This window comes from Phaethon aethereus (genome assembly GCF_964289735.1).
Source record: "Phaethon aethereus genome assembly, chromosome: 10".
NCBI lineage: Eukaryota > Metazoa > Chordata > Aves > Phaethontiformes > Phaethontidae > Phaethon > Phaethon aethereus.
Window position 1 is genome coordinate 549,961 of NC_138586.1, and position 16,652 is coordinate 566,612.

Below are 16,652 nucleotides of genomic sequence, written 5' to 3' on the forward strand. Positions count from 1 at the left end.
CCACGCCTGCTGCTGGGGCACACTGGGCGCAGGAGGGGTCCAGGCACGTGGGCAGCATGGCAGAGACCCGGGGCCAGCGGTCCTGGGAGCAGCTGGAGCGGAGAGCTCCGGCCCACAGCCCGCACCCATGGCATCTCGCTCCGGTCAGGTGCTGCCTGTGGGCAGCGCAAGCTTGGTTCACCTCACCGGCGTGGGCTCCGGCTGAGCCTTTCCCTTGGGATCAAGGGCTCGGTGTAGTAAGAAGCAGTTCTGCAAAAAATGCAAGTTTGGCTGTTGGACGCTGAACCCTGCAGGCATCAGTCCCAGCCAGTGTCCTGGCTCTGGCTTTATAGGGCTCCAAGCGTGCAGCCAGGGCGGACACCTTCGTAAAGAGCTGGTGATCCCTACTCCTACCACCAGAAATTAAGTGAGAAGACACAAGGCAAAGGCACTCTTGTCCTTGCGGCGGGTGCACCAGGCAATCAGCCTCATGGGCTCAGGCAGGGGTTGCAAGGCGAGGGCAGGACTGGGCACCCCAAGTTGCCCAGCTGGCCGCCTTGCCGAGACCGCAGCAAAACCCAAGGCTGGGTGGTTGCACAGCAGCTTGCGGGAGCCCCCAGCAAGTGAGAGCAGAGGAAATCCCAACCGTACCAGACATCTGGCAGCCCTCGCTGCCAAACCTGTGTCCGCCCCCCGGCTCGGCATTACGTCAGCTGCGGGGCGAGGGCGGCCGGGCGAGGCTGCTCCTCCGCCGCGCTCGGGGCTCTGTGCTCCTCGGCGTGCCTCCCGCTCCCTCCCCGCTGCTCCTCTCGGCTGGAAGGAAAGTGGAGGCCAAGCCAGCAGCTGTCCGAGCTGGTGCGCTTTGGCAAGCATTTCATAGCTTAAAAGCTGCTGCCTGTTGCTTGCTGCAGTGGGAGGCCCCGGGACAAGCAAGGGAGAGGACAAATGTCAGGTTCCCCCGCTAACACCTTCCAGGCTCCCGGCATCCCCATGCCTTGCCCCCTCACCAGCAAGTGAGACTCATCCAAAGCCCTGCCACCCAAAAAAGCCCACCCAAGGCATCACCTCCAGGGCATGCCGTGTCCCCTTCCTCCGAGGAGACGCTCTGCTGCGGGGCGGCATGGAGCCGGAGCAGGAAAAGCATCCCCTGCAGCATCTGGTTGCAATCAGTGTTTGCAGAACTGGCTAAGCTCCTTCCCGGCCAGTAGCCAAGTCAGCCGTTTCCCACAGGATCCTGAGCCCATCGCTCCATGCGCCGGGGCTTCACACATCCGTTACGGCAAGTTGCATCCCTGGAGCAGCGCCTGGCTCCCGGCTCTGCCTACACCGAGGGATCTGGCCCTGGCAGAGGAAGGAGACCCTGCACCTGAGGGGAAATGACCCGGCGCGGGCATGGGACCACGCTGCTCACACACTGCTTCCCCACAGGATTTCTCCCCTGGGGCTTGTCCAGCAGCTCCAGAGCTATTGCAGGGCAGTGGCTGCTCACTTCCAGCCCTCCTGCCCCGGCCAGCCCCTCTCTTAATGTAATGATCATCATAATAATGTGGTGACTTCATTATTCAGCTTACTTTACATTAAGAGGGTCATTTTAGTTTTCTCACGCTAAATATTTGACAGAAGACTTATGGAAAACACACTCCATTTAGAAAAAAGCCATTTTAAGTTGCTAAGCAACTAGATTTTGTGTTTTATTAAGGCTCTTGCACTGTGTGATGGTTTCATGAATCCCCCGGCTCCCGGAGTCAGGTGATTACCTGAGGATCTCCACTTGTACTCGGTGGCGAGGTGTTCAGATCTCTCTAGTTGCAGAGAAAGGCTTGAAAATGAGGCCAAAGGCACACAGAAAGCAAAAGAAAAAGCCCTCGCCACTTATCAGGCTTAAAAGCTTCCTGCTTGCTAAGCCAGCCCCGAGACCCGGGAACGAGCCAAAGCAAGCGCTGCACACCTCAACGCTGCTGCCCTAACAAACCTGCATCATGAGGCAGAGCAAGGGGAAACTGCCTTGAAACCAGAAGAAAATCAGATAAAACCCATGTTTCGGTGCGGCTCCCTGCCTTCACCCCTGACCGCCGGCCGGATCGCATCCGGGTGTGCATTGCAGCTGTTAGGAAGGACGGTTTAAACCTGGCTCTTGAGTTCTGCTCTAGAAGGAAATCTTGACATAAGCTGATCTCTGTTGGAAAAGCCACAAAAATAGGCACGCTGTCCGTGTGTGTTCTTTCTCATTTGGCAGCAGGAGCGGTCAGTGCTGGGAAAGGCGGGTGGGCTGGGGATGGGAGGGGAGCGGAGCGGAGCGAGCTCCCCGCGCTCGGCACAGCCTGTTCTTCCCGGCTAGACCTATACCGGTGATCCTGATGGGCTCCAGATGCTCTCCTTGCCCGGAAGATGATTCATGATCGGGGACTGACCAGGCCAAGGCAATCGGGCTGGCTTCACCCTCTTTACCTCCTGGCGGGATGTGACCCCGCGCCTCAGTTTCCCCATCTGCAACACGCAGGGACCGGTGTGGTGCTGGCAGGGGAGGTGCGAGACCTGTGTGCGGCGGTGGCTCCCTGGGGCGGCCAGGCTCCAGGTGGGCTCATCCCCACTGACACCCTGCGAGCTGTAGGAACGCACCTAGGAGTTCGGCTGCAGGGAAATTGCGGCAGCAGAGAATAAACCTGCAGCTACCACATAAAGTCCATCGTGTGCTGGGGAGAGAGCCGAGCCCGGCAATGCTCCTCAGCTCCTGCAAGGTGCTGGCCACCATGTCCCATCAGCCCAGGGAAGGGACAGCATAGCAGAGCTCCAATAGTGTCCTGGAGAAGGCATGGTTGAGCTCTCATCACAGGGGAGAGGGAAGGGAAGAGGAAGAGGAAGGGGAAGGAGAAGGGGAAGGGAGCAGTGTGTTCTTCACATGGTGGTACCAGCCCTGTGGAGCTGGGTTTGGATACACCAACATTTACATGAGCCCAAGCAGAGCATGAATAGCTCAGGAGTTCAGCAAGGTTCACCATGCAGGGAGAAATGGCATCCAGCTTGGGGAATTCCCAGTAGGAATTCCATTCCTACTCTTCCGCAGGCAACTGGGGCTGCTGGAGATGTGATGCCAGGCTGGCTGGATCTGGGGTGCACCCACCATGGCCGCTCATCTCTCGACTTTTACTGCTGCACGCTGCCCAGGACATGCGCCAGCACAGGGGCAGATGCAGGTGAGGAACTAGTAAATACATTTTCACATTAAACCTGGCATCCCTAGAGGCTCTTCTGAGCCACAAAAGGGCTCCCCGCTCCCTCCTGCCCTGGCACTTGTGCTTCAGCCCTGTGTCCCCTCCATGGGACACCCATGCAACCACGAGAATCTGCTGCCAATGCACATTTTTCTTACTGAAGAGGAAAAAACATTGGCATGAAGAACGGATCAAATAAGAACATGTTAAATTTAGTCTGGTTAGGGAAGGGCAAAAGGCTCCTCGCGTGCTGGCGGGGATCCGGCCCTTGCTGCTGCCCTCACTGCTGCTCTTGCCCAGGATGCCGAGTTCTTGCACTCAGCTGGGACCTCACTGCGAGCAGTCTTGGCTGAAGGACTGGAAAACCCAATTCCTCACCCTGTGCCTGGCACCCTGACCCTTGCCGGGCTCATCCCTCGGACCGGACGCAGCCAGGGCACACATCAGCGTGGCCCCAGGGTGATGTACAGACCCACCGTGGCCGTAAAAGGAAGCTTAAAAGCCCAGCGACCTGAAGGAAGAGGCTTTGGAGGCTGCGGTGAAACCTCGTTCCAGTGCCCAGCCTCCCCTGGGGCAGAAGCAGCCCCACTGCTCTGCTTTGCCTTGCTCTGGCTCAAACCCTGCCCAAGCCTTGCCCAAACTAAGCCGCCCAGAGGGCTGGGGAGCCCCCCACGCCCAGGGCTGCAGGAGACCAGCACCCCGTACATCTCGGCAGCACTGCCACCCCAGAGGGATGGCAGGTTGCAGATGGTTTCAAACGGGGGAATTTCTGCTACTGGGCCAGCACAAATATTTGCGTCAGTGTGCACTGGGGAGAGGGGGGACGGGTGGAGAAAAGCGGCTGCTGGGGGCCAAGAACGTCCACGGGAGAGGAATGCCAGAAAAATGCAAGATTAACGTGCGTTCCGCGCCGCACCTCTTGGGCTCCGGCCCTCCTGTGGGAGAACAGCCCCACGCCGAGATCGCAGAGAAGCGGAGCCGGGGTCTCTGGGCAGGACGGCACCGCTGCCAGCCCGGGGGTGCCCGTGCGCTCCCGAATGGGCACCGGGAGGGAAGAGCCGGCACCGGGGGTGCCCGTGCCCCCAGCCCGGGCCGTGCCGGCGCGGGGGGTCCCGCCAGGGACAGCCCGGAGAGGACCCCCGGCTCCTGCAGCGCACCGCGCCAGGCCCGGTCTCTCCCTCCCGGCTGCCGGGATGCGCCCCCGGGCCCCGCCGCCGGCCCGAGCATCCCCGAGCGGGGCCGCCCCTCCCTCCTCTTCCTCCTCCTCCTCCTCCTCCCACCGGCCGGCCCCGAGTCCCGGCGCCGCTGCCGGCCCAGAGCCCTCGCAGCCGCGGGGCTGGCCGGGGGGCAGCCGACCCGAGCTTAGCCGGGCCGGGCCGGGCCGAGCCGAGCCGAGCCGGGCCGGGCCATGCCGTTCTGCAGGCGGAGCGTGGCGACGCGGCCGGCGGGGCCGCTGGCCGGGCTGCGGGACTCCTGCAGCCTGGCGGCTCTCGCCCCGCTCCGGCAGCTCGCCGACCTCTGCGGCCACTCGCTCGCCCTCCTGGGAGACATCGAGGGTCACGTCCTGGCCCTGGGTCGCCGCACCGGGCGGCTGCACCGCCGAGCCGCCCGCCTGCAGGCGCTGCTGCGGGGCCGGCCGCTGCGCGGGGCGCACGCCGCCCCAGGTAAGGCGACCCCCGCCCGCCCCGGGGGGTCCCTGGGCACCCCCAGCCCCGGGGGGGAGCGCGGCCGGGGGGTGCCGCCCGCGGGTGCACCCCGCGACGAGAGGGGTCCCGTCGCCCCTCCCCAGTGCAGGGGGGCTCCGCCGCTCTTCCCCCGACGTGGGGTGTCTCTCCCACGCCTACCCCGCGGCCCGTCTCCGGGGTGGCCGACCCATGCGGGCTCCTGGGGCAGGCGGGGGCAGCGCGCGCTGCCCGTCGCGCCGGGGGGAAGCCGGGGCAGCTCGGCAGCCGCCTGTCCCGCCGCCCGGTCTCCACTGCCCCCACGCAGCGGGCACTTCCCCGGGTGGCGGCCAAGGATGCGTCTCAGGCTCACGCTCCCCGGTGACCGGGGCCGTTTCGCCCGCGGTTCCCCGGGACGCCGGGCGGCGAGAGCTGCCGGGGCGGGGGCCCGGCGCGGCCGTGCCCTCCGCCGGCCCGGAGCTGCAGGGCGGCGCGGAGCAGCTTTGTTCGGGGTTCGGTGTGAAAACGAGAAGTTGCAGCCCGGGCACCCCGCCTGCCCATCCTGCTCCTGGCAGGCGGCCGCCTTCGGTTTTGCCTGGACTGCTTCCATTTCCCGCTTCAAGCGTTTCGGGTTGGCACGGACTTCTGTGCTGGGTCAGAAGCAGGCAGCCTGTTTCAGAGAAGCTTAAAATAAGCTTGTTTTGGAATTGTTTATAAAAGTTTATTTTAAAAGGCTTGGCGTGGAGGGGAGGGGGAGTGCTGCTCGAGCACGTTTTCCCCAGAAGCGCAGCGCGTTTCCCAGGCCCTTGGCAAAACGCGTGCCTCTTGTGCTTTCTGCAAAACCCCTGTGCAAGCACTGTTTTGCTGCTCCGTCTGCGTGGAGCCGTGGGAAATGACTGCCAGACCCTTGCAGCGTGCTTTCCGGATGCAGGGCGCAAGCAGAGCGCTCAGCCTCGGCCTGGGAGATGCACTGCTCTTGCGAATGCTCATGGAGTAAATCAGTTACTGGGGTAAGAAGAGGCTCTTGCTGTCCGCTGCATCGGCCGGTTAGAGAAATGAGGGGACAAGGAGGTACCACCAAGCTGACCTGTGCGCGGCACCAGTGCGGCACCAAACTGTGCAGTGGCGTCACCCCGCGTGCTGGACCCAAGTCTCCCGGAGGAGCAGCCGGCCCTGACAGTGACCAGATGGTCCCTCGCCACCCGCGTCTGGCCGGCAGGTTGGGAATGCTCTTGGTGGCGGTGGGAGGCAGGTGGGACGGCGTGGGGGACAGCAGGGACGGCTGCCACGCAGCCGGGGTGGGCAGGCGGCCGCTGCTGCGGGCAGGCTAGGCTTGTAGCCGGGGTGGTGTTTTCAGCTCCACGTCAGTGCCGTGCGCCTGGAGTTTCTCGGGGCGGGGCGGGGGCCAACATCACAGCTAGTTGCAAGCGGTGTGTGTGCCACAGCGGGCAAATAGTCCTTGCGCGCTGCAGCTCCTCGTTAGAGCCCCGTGAATCTGCAGGGATGGCTCTCCGAGCTGGCTGGCTAGCTGGGGGTCGGAGGTGCGTGCTGATAAAAATGCTTTGATATTTTTTGTGGGAATAACTGGGGCTGTGCAAAGCCAGTGGAGCCGTGCCCACCACACCTCCCCTTCACCCCTTCTCTGGTGGCACAGGGACTCAGGGAGGTTTGCATTTCCCCCCGCATCCCAGGGGGATCACAACCCACCCACCCTCCTGCCTGCTCCTCATCCATCCACCACCATGGCTCCTGCAGCCGGCAGGGTGCAGGACCCTCCGCGTTTACTGAGCTTTTTTCTTAGGGGAAGAACAAAATCACCGTTTCGGTTGCTGTTTGTTTTTCTAAGAGCTGCAGCATCAGCCTGCCACGGGGGAATAGTTCACGTCTCCGGAGGACAGGAGCTCCTTGCGAGCCCCCAGCAGCCCGTCGCTGCGGGGAGACCAGGGACAGCCCGAGGCTGCTGAGAGTGCTTCGCTCTCAGCTGCGGCACCACGCAGAGTCCCTTGAGTGAGGAGCAAATGCTTAACAACACCCCACTTGGGGTTTGCTGGGTTTTTCTCCACCTCATTTCCATTTCTTGCAGAGCATCCAATGGCAAAAATTACATTTCTCCTTTTAAACTGGAATAAAACTCCGTCTTGTCCCTGGGAGGTGCGGAGGAAAATCACCCAGGACCAAACGTGCCCCAGCGTAGCCTTCATGGAGCCGGCGGGGTCCGCGCGATGTGTCGCAGCCGGTCTGGCCAGCTTGTAAGGACAGTGATGGAGCGGGTGAGCGGGTGCCATCCCTCCCAGGCAGGGCTGGAGCCAACGCCAGCCCGGCGCCTTGCCGGCTGCAGCACCTGCTTGCGGCATTCTCCGCTGGGCCAGGTTAGTCCCATCTTTGGCTCCTCGCTGACACCGTATGGTGGGGATCAGAGACTTCTCGGGGCTTTCGCAGCGGGTGGGAGCGCTCCAGGCGCTGCCAAAGCCCAGCTAGGAGACCGCAGCCTGGGGGGAGGCAGGGCGCGGGGTCGGCCACCCAGCCCTGAACGGCTGAGCTCGCTGCAGCCTGGGTCAGCACGTGGTGGTTTCCCCTTCCCCAGGATGGTCCTCGCGCCGCTTCAGCTCAGAGGTTTGGGCATCTTCAGTCGCGTCAGGAGCCTTTGCCCGGCTGCAGTTCTTCCCAGGCAGGTTAAAGGGATCCCAAAGCTGTGGGTCTCCTCGCCGGCAAGGGAAGCCCCACGGCTGGGGAGCTCGGGTCACCGCTGTGCAGCAGGACATGTCCGTCTGTCTGTCCAGAGGCTGTGAGCCGATGGGAGCTGCCTTGTCTTCCTCATCAGGCGGGGGAGATGCTGCTGTAGCAGCGTTGCTGCCGGACGAAGGAATCGCACCGCGAAGGGCTGGGGGAGTGCTTAATCCGACGAGGCAGCGCAGTTGTTTCCAGCGCGAGACGGCAGCCAAGGGCTGTCAGATTCCTCGGCCCTTATTCATCGGCAGTTGCGTGAGAGCGGGGAGGGTGCGCGCCTGTCCCCGAGGAGCTGGGCGCATCCTGCCCGCCGGCAGCGGCTCTGCGCTGCTGCCTCCTTTGGTGCGGGGAGGTGAGGATGCCCGGGCTGGGCAGGGGGGTCCCGCTGCAGCCGAGAGCAGAGTGGGGACCAGGCTCCCCATCCTGCTCCCCTCAGCACAGCCACGTCTCGGAGGGGCGGCGCTGAACCCGGTCTCCTGCCAGCACTTGGAGCTGAGGGCAGGGGCCCTGGCGCTCCGGCTCGCCGGCTCTCATGCTGATCCCCGACCGGGACGCGGCCCCATGGGCGCCGGCTGGGTGACATGAGCCGGCGCTCCCGGCTCAGCCCTCTCCCCTCTGGACCCAGCGGCTCTGGAAATAAATCTCAGCAAAGAAGAGGATGGGGGCCTGGCGCCGAGAGCTATTTAAACCGTCCCTGAAGAGTTGCGGGGACGGTTCTCTGGAAGAAACCCTGGGCTGAGCTGGCAGGAGGAGCTGTTTACTGCTCTTGCCGAAATATGCAGCGTTCACCGTCCTCTGACCTCGCAGCCTTCATCTTGAAACAAGCCATCGAGATCGGCAGAGCCCCCTCCGCCCGGCGCTCCGCTCGCTGGGCGGGTAAGGGCTGGCGCAGGCACCAGGGCAGGCTGTGGCAAGCGCGGGGCGAAGGCTGCTCGCCCCCACGGAAGTGCCGAAGCAGTTTGCGGAGGAGGTCAGCCTGGCCGCAACCCGCCGCCCCCAGAAACCTCCTGGACCTCCAAGATATTTTCTCTGCCTGCTTTATTCCAAACCAGCCGGGATTTCAGCATCGGAGGGGAGCGCGCAGCTCCCCCAAAGGCCACCTCAGCGCGGGCGGGAGGCGGGAAGCTGACCCAGGCTGGGACGGATGGGTTCGGCTGCCAGAGGAGGGGGAGCGGGGAGCCGCACCCTCCCTCCTAACAGGAACCGTCTGCAGCAGCGGCTTGGCGAAAGGACAGACAAATGAATAACGCACGTCTCCCACCCGGGCCCGCTTTGGCTGGTAGCCGTCCCCAGCCGTGGGCTGATAGCCGCTCTCCAAAAACACGTGCAGCAGGCAGCGCGGTGGCTGGGAGGAGACACCGGCGCTGCCTTTCAGCAGCTTCCCTGCGCCGCTGAAGTTGCTGCAAGGGAAGAGCCGCCCCGGCCGGGCTTTGCCACCCCAGCGGTTGCAATTGATTGCGATTCCCCGCCGCAGCGCACCCGGCCCGAGGGGACACCCTCGGGGCGTCTTGGGAGCTGGCGTTGAGGGTGGCATCTCCAGTTCGTTGCTGCGACCTCTCTCCCTCCCTGCTGGGGTTTTACTGGGTCTCCAGTTCCTGCTTAGATGGACCCAGATCCTGCTTCCCGCAGGAAGCGTTTTCACCCCGGGGCAGCCTTTTGAAAGGATTCACGGGAGAGCTGATCTGGCTGGCGGTCTTTCCTCAGGAGCTGGGCTGTGGCCTCAGGGGCAGCAGGTCCCTTGGGGGCAGCGGGTCCTCGGGACCCCCGACACCCAGCAAGAAGTGCAGGGAGCGACGAGGGAAGGTGACCACCGCTGTCCCCTCGCAGCCTCCCACATCCCTGGTGTTCACGTTGCCTCCTGCCTGGGCCAGTCCCTACAGCGTGAGCTTAGAGGAAAGACTCCTTTAGTACCAGTATTTCTGTAGTAGAGCGGTTCCTGAGAGGAACCACTTAAAACATCACGTCGGCTGTGAATATGGCAGTGGCTACGGCACACGGGAACATGGATTAGCTTCAGCTATGTGTCTGCAAAGAAGCTTGCGTCATCTTAAAGCAGTTTGAAGGATGCATTCACCTCCATGCGGAAGCAAGAGTTGGAGCTCACTTTGGCAACCAGTTTTCCAGCTGCAGAGATCTCCTTGACGCTCAGAGGAGGAAGAAGTGTGAGTGTGCGGGCGGGACGACTCCCCGTGGCGCGCGTGCGGGTTGTCCGGGCAGCGACCTCGCGCTGGGGGTCATTTTGCTGGCTGGATTTCTGATAGTGCCCGAAGGAGCATCCTGGCCCACAGAAGGGCCTCCCGTTCTCTCCGTCAGCCGGTTGCTTTGTGAAGCGCCAGTAGCTGGCGGGGCTGTGTTTGGAGGGCAGGTGACCCTCTGGGCAGGGCTCTGTCCCACCTCGAGAGGATGCTTCTCAGTGGTGCCAGGCGCTGGACCGTGCCCTGCTGCGGGTCAGCAGCTCGTCCCCTCAGCGCCTGCCGTTGTAGGACTTTGCCGGCTGGCGGGTGCCAGGTGCCGTGCAAACCTGATGGACCATCTCCATACGGCACGTGGCGCAGCTCCTGAGCGCAGCAAAGGTTGTCCTGAGACTGTCCTAACGGGAAGGCAGGAGCTGCTTCCCCCGGGGCCAGGCCCACCACTGCCAGGGACAGGGGCGCGTCCGGCAGGGTGGCCCAGGGGTGGAATACGTGCGGCCAGCATGTGGAGCGCCCGGTCCCGGGGCACAGGGCCCCATGCCGGGGCGTTCAGGGCGCCGCGTAGCCCTGCCCCATGTCCAAAGCCCAAGCTCTGGCTCCCAGTGAGCCGGGATTTCAGGAGTGCTGGCAGCACTGGGCTGCTCTGGCATCGGGGCTCGGGCACGGTGGGGCTGGCAAAGCAAGTGGGGCACCTGACTGGCAACGCTCTGGCACCCACGGGTGCCAGTTGGCTCTGTGCTGCCCACTTGCCCATGCCCTCAGCCACCTCATGGGGACACCAAGACGAGCTGTCCCAGCGACCGGCATCCTCCTCCACAGACCCTTGTGTCCCAGTGTCCATCACCCAGCCCTCGCTGTCCCCACCGCTGATACCCCTGTGCGGCAGGGTGCCCCATGCAGCCCCCTGAGGCACGTCCTGTGGCCTTGCTGCCAGCCGTGGGGGGCTGTGGCTGTGCCTGACACTGCTCAGCATGGCCCAAATGCCACCAAGGGATCTCACATGCCTGTGCATGCTGAGCACCCACTGCTTCACTCCTGACGGACATGGGGAGGACACAGGGACCCACCAGGGACCTCTCCTGGCTGCTTAGGAGCCCACCAGTCCCTTGGGGACTCGTATCCAGCTCCCAATGTGGTCTGTGCTCCCTGGGTAGCTGGTGCTCAGCACCGTGCCCGCTGGCCATACCCAGCACCCCGTGGCCGCCGGCACGGGGCCGGGCAGCACGCTGGCTGCTGCGCGTGCATGTGGGCCGTTCGCTGGCAGCACAAAGCCTGGATTGAGCGAAAGCTGGCGCGGTGCTGAACGAGCCGAGTATGCTGGCGGGGAGAATTGCCTCTTCTTCTCGCCCGTGCCAGCGGGCTCCGCCGCCCTCCTCCTGCGCTTGTGCCTGGCAGCGAGGACAGCCGCCCGCCGCGGGCTCTGAGATGCAGCTGGCGGGGAGCAGGCTGGCGCTTCGGGCACTGGCAACGGTGTGTGCGCAGCTCTGGGTGAGTACCCGCCGGCACGCCGGGGCGACCGATCCCCTTCCGCCGGAGTCCTGACCCGCGGTGTAGATGCCAGCCTGGCACAGTGTGACGGCTGGCAGCTGGTCGCAGCTCCGGGAGCCTTAGTGGAGCTGCCTGGCAGTGGGGGGAGGCTGAGCATGGTGGGCAGTACAGATATGGGGAGCGGGTCATTAGCCCCTCAAGTTAATCTAATGATGGCAGATTGAAGCAGCCGGGGGGAACAAGCTCATTCCCCCAGTTAACCAGGCAATGGCTGTTAGTGGCAGTTTACCTCCCTTCCTGCCACCTCCAGTCGACAGCCGCATCCGTACTGAGCAGCATGGCCCCAGCGTGAGCTCGGATTCTGCCTGCGTGTCCCCATGAGCAGGCGGGAGGATGGGGACAGCAGGGCACCCCGCATCCCTGGCACAGGGCAGACGCCATCCTCACGCATGTGCTTACGTGTCTGTCTGTGTCTGATGGTGCACGCATGTGCCAGTTGCAGAGGTGAGGGGCTCCTGCACGTGAAATGGGTGTCAGGGTCTGTGCCGCCAGCGCTCCGTGCCGGCTGCTCTCGGAGGAGCCTTAGCCAGCCCGTGGCCCTCATGGTCTCTGAAACCCTGAAGGAAAGGGGTTCCTGTAGCTCACGGTGGGCGCTGGCAATGCTACGAGCCCCCTGACTGAGAGGGGAAGGCAGTGCCCGGAAAGACGCTTATGAGCTGTCTTGACACACTTGCTCCGTGCACAGCGAAATTGTGGGGTCTTTGCTGCTGTGGGGTCAGCCCTGACTGACGCAAACCCCATGCATTGGCAGGGTCCCTGCTCCAGCGCCCTTTGCCGTCCCTCGCAGTTTGCTGGCTTGTGGCTGCCAGCCGCAGCCCGCCGGTGGAGCCGGGGCTGCCCAGGCTCCTTCCCTGCCTGCAGCTCCGGGTGCCGGGGCTGCTTCCCAGCCCTCCCAGCAGACGCTGGCCTCTCCCCGCCGGGCAGGGCTCGCCCGTCGCCACCCCGGGGTGCTTCGCGCGCCCGCGTCCTGCCGAGCAGAGGGAGCAGATCTCTCTTTGCAGATCCAGCGTGCGGGTGCATCCTTGCCTGGCGCACAGGAGACGCTCCCCGGCTCTGGCCGGCCCCCGGGGCGTTCCCCCTTCCCACGGCGGCAGCCGGCAGCCTCCCGGGTGGTCCCAGCTGTCAGGCAGCGCGTGGGCTGCCGGGGCCACCTGCGAGGGGCTGCCTGCGCGGGACCGGCTCCCTTCCCGCCCGCGCCGGGAGCCCAGCCAAGGCGGGGGGCTGGATGGCTGCCTCCCCGAAGGCCATGGGGTGCAGCCAGCTGTGGGGCCGGCTTTGGGCTTCTTCAGGCTGCTCCCCAGCAAGCCCTGGGGCTGATGGCTTTGGCAAAGGGCTGCCGGGGGTCTGAGACGCTCCAGCTCACCCCATCGCAACCCACGCTAGGGGAGAAACCCACCGGCTGTGGGCAAGCCAGGTTTGGGCAGCGGCTGGACGAGGCAGAAGGCTGATGGGTGGGTACCCAGGGGAGCCGGCGCAGAGGGAGGGTCTCTGAGCTCCTCCAAAGCGGCTGGAAGGGGGGTGACAGCGTGTGTTCATGCGGGGAGTTGCTTGGCAGGCTCTGCCCCCCGGGCCCTGGGTTAGAGGTGATGGCTGGCCGTAGGCAAGCGCGCGTGGCAGCGGGAAGGAGCTGTGTTTGCTGCCTGCACCGTCTGGTCTGGAGGTGGCAGGTTCATCTCGTACCGCATACGTGACCCCCGCGCGGGCGGGTGGTGGGAGCACGTCAGCTCGTGCGCTGTGCAGCGTCGCTGGCACGCCGGGTTCGCCTGCACCCAAGCAGTTCATCCATGCACGCGACGCGTTTCGGTGGCACCAGGTTGCCACCTGGCATCCTCGCCCCCCCGTGTCGCACGAGCGGCTAGGCGGCATCTCGGACACAGCAGGTCTGCTTGCACACCGCATCGCGGGCGTGCGCAGCCGTCCCAAACGTGCCCACATCACTGCCTGAGCGGTGGGCCCGCATAGCCGGGGGCTGTTTGCCGGAGCTGGCAGACAGGCAGAAGCCGCCAGATCATTTCCTGAAGTGGCAGAAAAAGGCTAAGAGGGATTTTCTGCTGCAGCAAGCGGAATGGGCAGCAGGAGCATGAAGTGAGGCTAATGCACACCTGAATTGGCAGCGGGTGCCTTGGGACGAGCGCTGTCGGAGGTCACTGACAGCACCGGTGCTGTCCCTGCCGCAGCCCACACCAGCTCGGTGCGGCCGTGCGGCCCTGTGGCTTTGCAAACCCCCTTTTCCTGGTTTGAGAGGCAGACTGGGGGGTCGTGCCGGGCTGCGCGTGGTGCCTGTTGGCCTGTGCCCCCCACCCTTTCGTGAGGGTCTCCTAAGCCTTTCTCCGAGCCCCTCCAGGAGCATGCCTGAGCCCAGTGCTCTTACTGCAGGCGTGGGGAGCACTGTGGGGCTGTCCCCTCCCCACAGACAGGCAAGGGGGGCTGCTCAGTCTGCTCCAGGCTGGAATCCAGAGCAAAGCCCTTTGCCCGGCTGCCTGATCCCTGTTAATTACGGGAGAGGGGAGGCTGGCGCTGCCCGTGGCAGCCATGAGGGCTGGCATGGCCTGACAGCCTGTGTGGTGGGGTGGCATCTCCTCTCCAAGGGTCCCACTGATCGTGCCCCTCGCTGCGGCTCCCGGGACCTGCCGGAGGGATGCCAGCTGGCAGCCGAGCCGTGTGGGGCAGGCTGGCAGGACGCTCTGGTCCCGCTCCGTCTCCATGGCTCCAGCATCCGCAGCGGGGACATGTAGCTATATCTTTAAGAAGGGCCTGGGCTGGGGTGGGAGAAGCGTTTCCATCCAGCCTTTCTCCCAGCAAACCTGGATCGAGTTAGCGTTAGCGAGCGAGCGGAGGAGTTGGCGCCGTGGCTGTTCCCCTGCTCCCAGCCGGGGCAGCCGCCAGCTCAGCCCGTGAGCGGCCATGGGGGTTCAAAGCAGCCGGTGGGGCATGGGGCAGCCTTCATCCCCCGTGGCCGTGGTCCCTGCAAGGAGAGGAAGAGGAGGAGGCAGAGCTGGGTACGTAAAAGTTTTATCCTCCTCCCTGCCCGCTGGACTCAGTACCCTGCTCCGGGGAGGGGGCCGGCAGCGCCGCAGGACCAGGGCAGGGAGTGTGGTGGGTGCACGGCACAGGACGGGTGGCCATCTCCAAAGGTGGGTGCTGGCAGCGGGCAGCCCTGGAGCTTGCCCGCACAGCCGGGGCGGGCAGAGCCGCCTCTTCGGCTCCTCCTGGCTCCTACCCGCACACACCGAGCGGTGGGGATGGCGGGATGGGGCGGCTGGGCACCTCGTCGCCTGTCATGCGAGGGCTCGTGGCGCCGGGACGCGCCGATGGTGACAGCGGGCAGAGCCCCATAGGAGGATGCAGTGCCCTCCGCTCCCTGGGCAGCACCCGTGCCCAGTCATGGGGCTGGATGTGTCCCTCCTCTTCCTCCCCACTCGCTGGGGCAGGGAGCATCCCCAGGGACCCCGTCGGGAGGAAGGTGCCCAGCGTGCCCCTGCACTGCTGCCCACCTCCTGCCGCTGTGGGCAGAGGTGCTGAGGGGTCCGGTGCCCACGCGGGGGGAGATGCCAGTGCCGCGCCCTGCGCCCCACCTCTCCCGTGATGGGCTCATAAATGACACAAACTAGTGACGGCATCGCGGCACATGGTGGCAGCCTGGGTCTGCGCTGGTTCTCCAGCACAGCCGTTTCGGGGTGTGTTCAGTTTTCCCGAGCCAGAGGAAGCTCTGGGTGGCTGGGGGTGCGGGTGTAGGTTGTTGGGGTGATCAGGGCCAGGCTCCCCGTGTCCACCGGGCCCAACCTCTGCGTGGGCAGCAGAGGCCTTGCAGTTTGTCCTATGCTGGTGGCACGGTGGCCATCAGAAGGCCTTGTTGCTGAGCCCACCGTGTTATTTTCCCTGCCCTGAGCAGCTGGGGGGGCCCAGAGCAGCAGTCCCGAGCCTGGAGAAGAGCCTGGCTGTGGCACGGCCATCAGCTGGGCACCGTGACACTGAGCTCCGGGGCTTGGTTGTGCGGGGTTGGCGCACCGGTGCAGCCCCTTGCAGCGCTTGCTCCCGCAACGTGCCCACCCCGTGCACGGCTGGATGACGGGCTCCGTCAGGCTGCTGGGGACACGGCTGCTCGGTGGGAGCCAGGCTGCCGGCTCCTCCAGCCGTGGGCAAACCAGGACTATGGAGGGCACCGCCGGCGGTACCCCGGCCAGGGAGGGCGGGTTAGTGTCCCGGTGCAGCTCCCGGGACACCGAGCAAGGGAATGTGTTGCTGCATTGGAGGAATCCCAGGAATGCAGAACCCAGAGGGGACACGAGGTGGCACGGCAGTTTCAGCCCAGCTTTTCGTCGCTGCAGGCAGATTCCCTGCCGGGGCCAGGCAGGCCTCGCAGGGGCAGCCTGCGGTGCAGGAAGGCAGGAGGTCACCTCCAGTGGGACGAGCGGAGGGGCTGTCACACGTGGCGCTCGGCGTCCTGGGCTCTGCCTTCCGGCTCGGCCGGGCCCCTGCTGGTGGCCATGCCCCAGCCGGCACCCGCTCCGCCGGGACGTGGGATCCCCTGAGGGTCCGATGCAGCCCTGGGAGCGACGCGCGGTGCTGCCCGCTCTTCGCAGTGCCTGCGCGGGGCTGCGCAGCCCCGGCCCCACTCCCTTGGCCTTGGCCCGGCCCCGAGCCGTTGTTCTCCAATGAGCTCATCTGCCTTGCTGGTTATTATTTTTTAACATGGTCTCTTGGCCAGAAAATAATCAGCTCGTCCACTCAGCAAGTGTTTATGGCTTCTTCAAAGAAGCTGCTTTCTCTGCCAGGAGAGGGGCTACTTTGGAAACGGAGAGCTGAGACGCTCTCCATGCTCCGAGCCGGACGGAGCTGCCGGCATCGGCTTTTCCCCCACCTCACACCAGCAGCGGGCAGCCGGGCTACACCGCGGTGTGCTCAGGCACTTGCGCCCTCCTGCCTTGGCAGGCCCCGTCACGGTGCACCCCTGTGCCGCGGGTGGGAAGGACCGTCCGGGAGCTGTTCCGCGGCGCGCGGGGAGCTTGCTTGGGCTGCAGGAAGTGTGCCATTGGGAAAGCGCAGGCCAGCGGCACGCGCCCACAGGGCTCGGAGGAGGACACGGGGTCCAGGGCTCCGCCGCAAGAGATGACAAGTAGCTCGGAGTGACGAGTAGCTTGCTCGGCTCCCTGGGACAGGGTGCGGAAAGACAGCCATGCTGTCGAATCGTGGACCCCGCACCCCACAACAGGGCCATTTGCAGAGGTGCTGCTGCAGCCTGGCTCGGCACCACATGCCTTGGCTTGGGGAATGGGAGAAAAGATTTTCTCGATGGCGTTTCTACAAACCACCGCAGTCTCACCTCGGTCCTT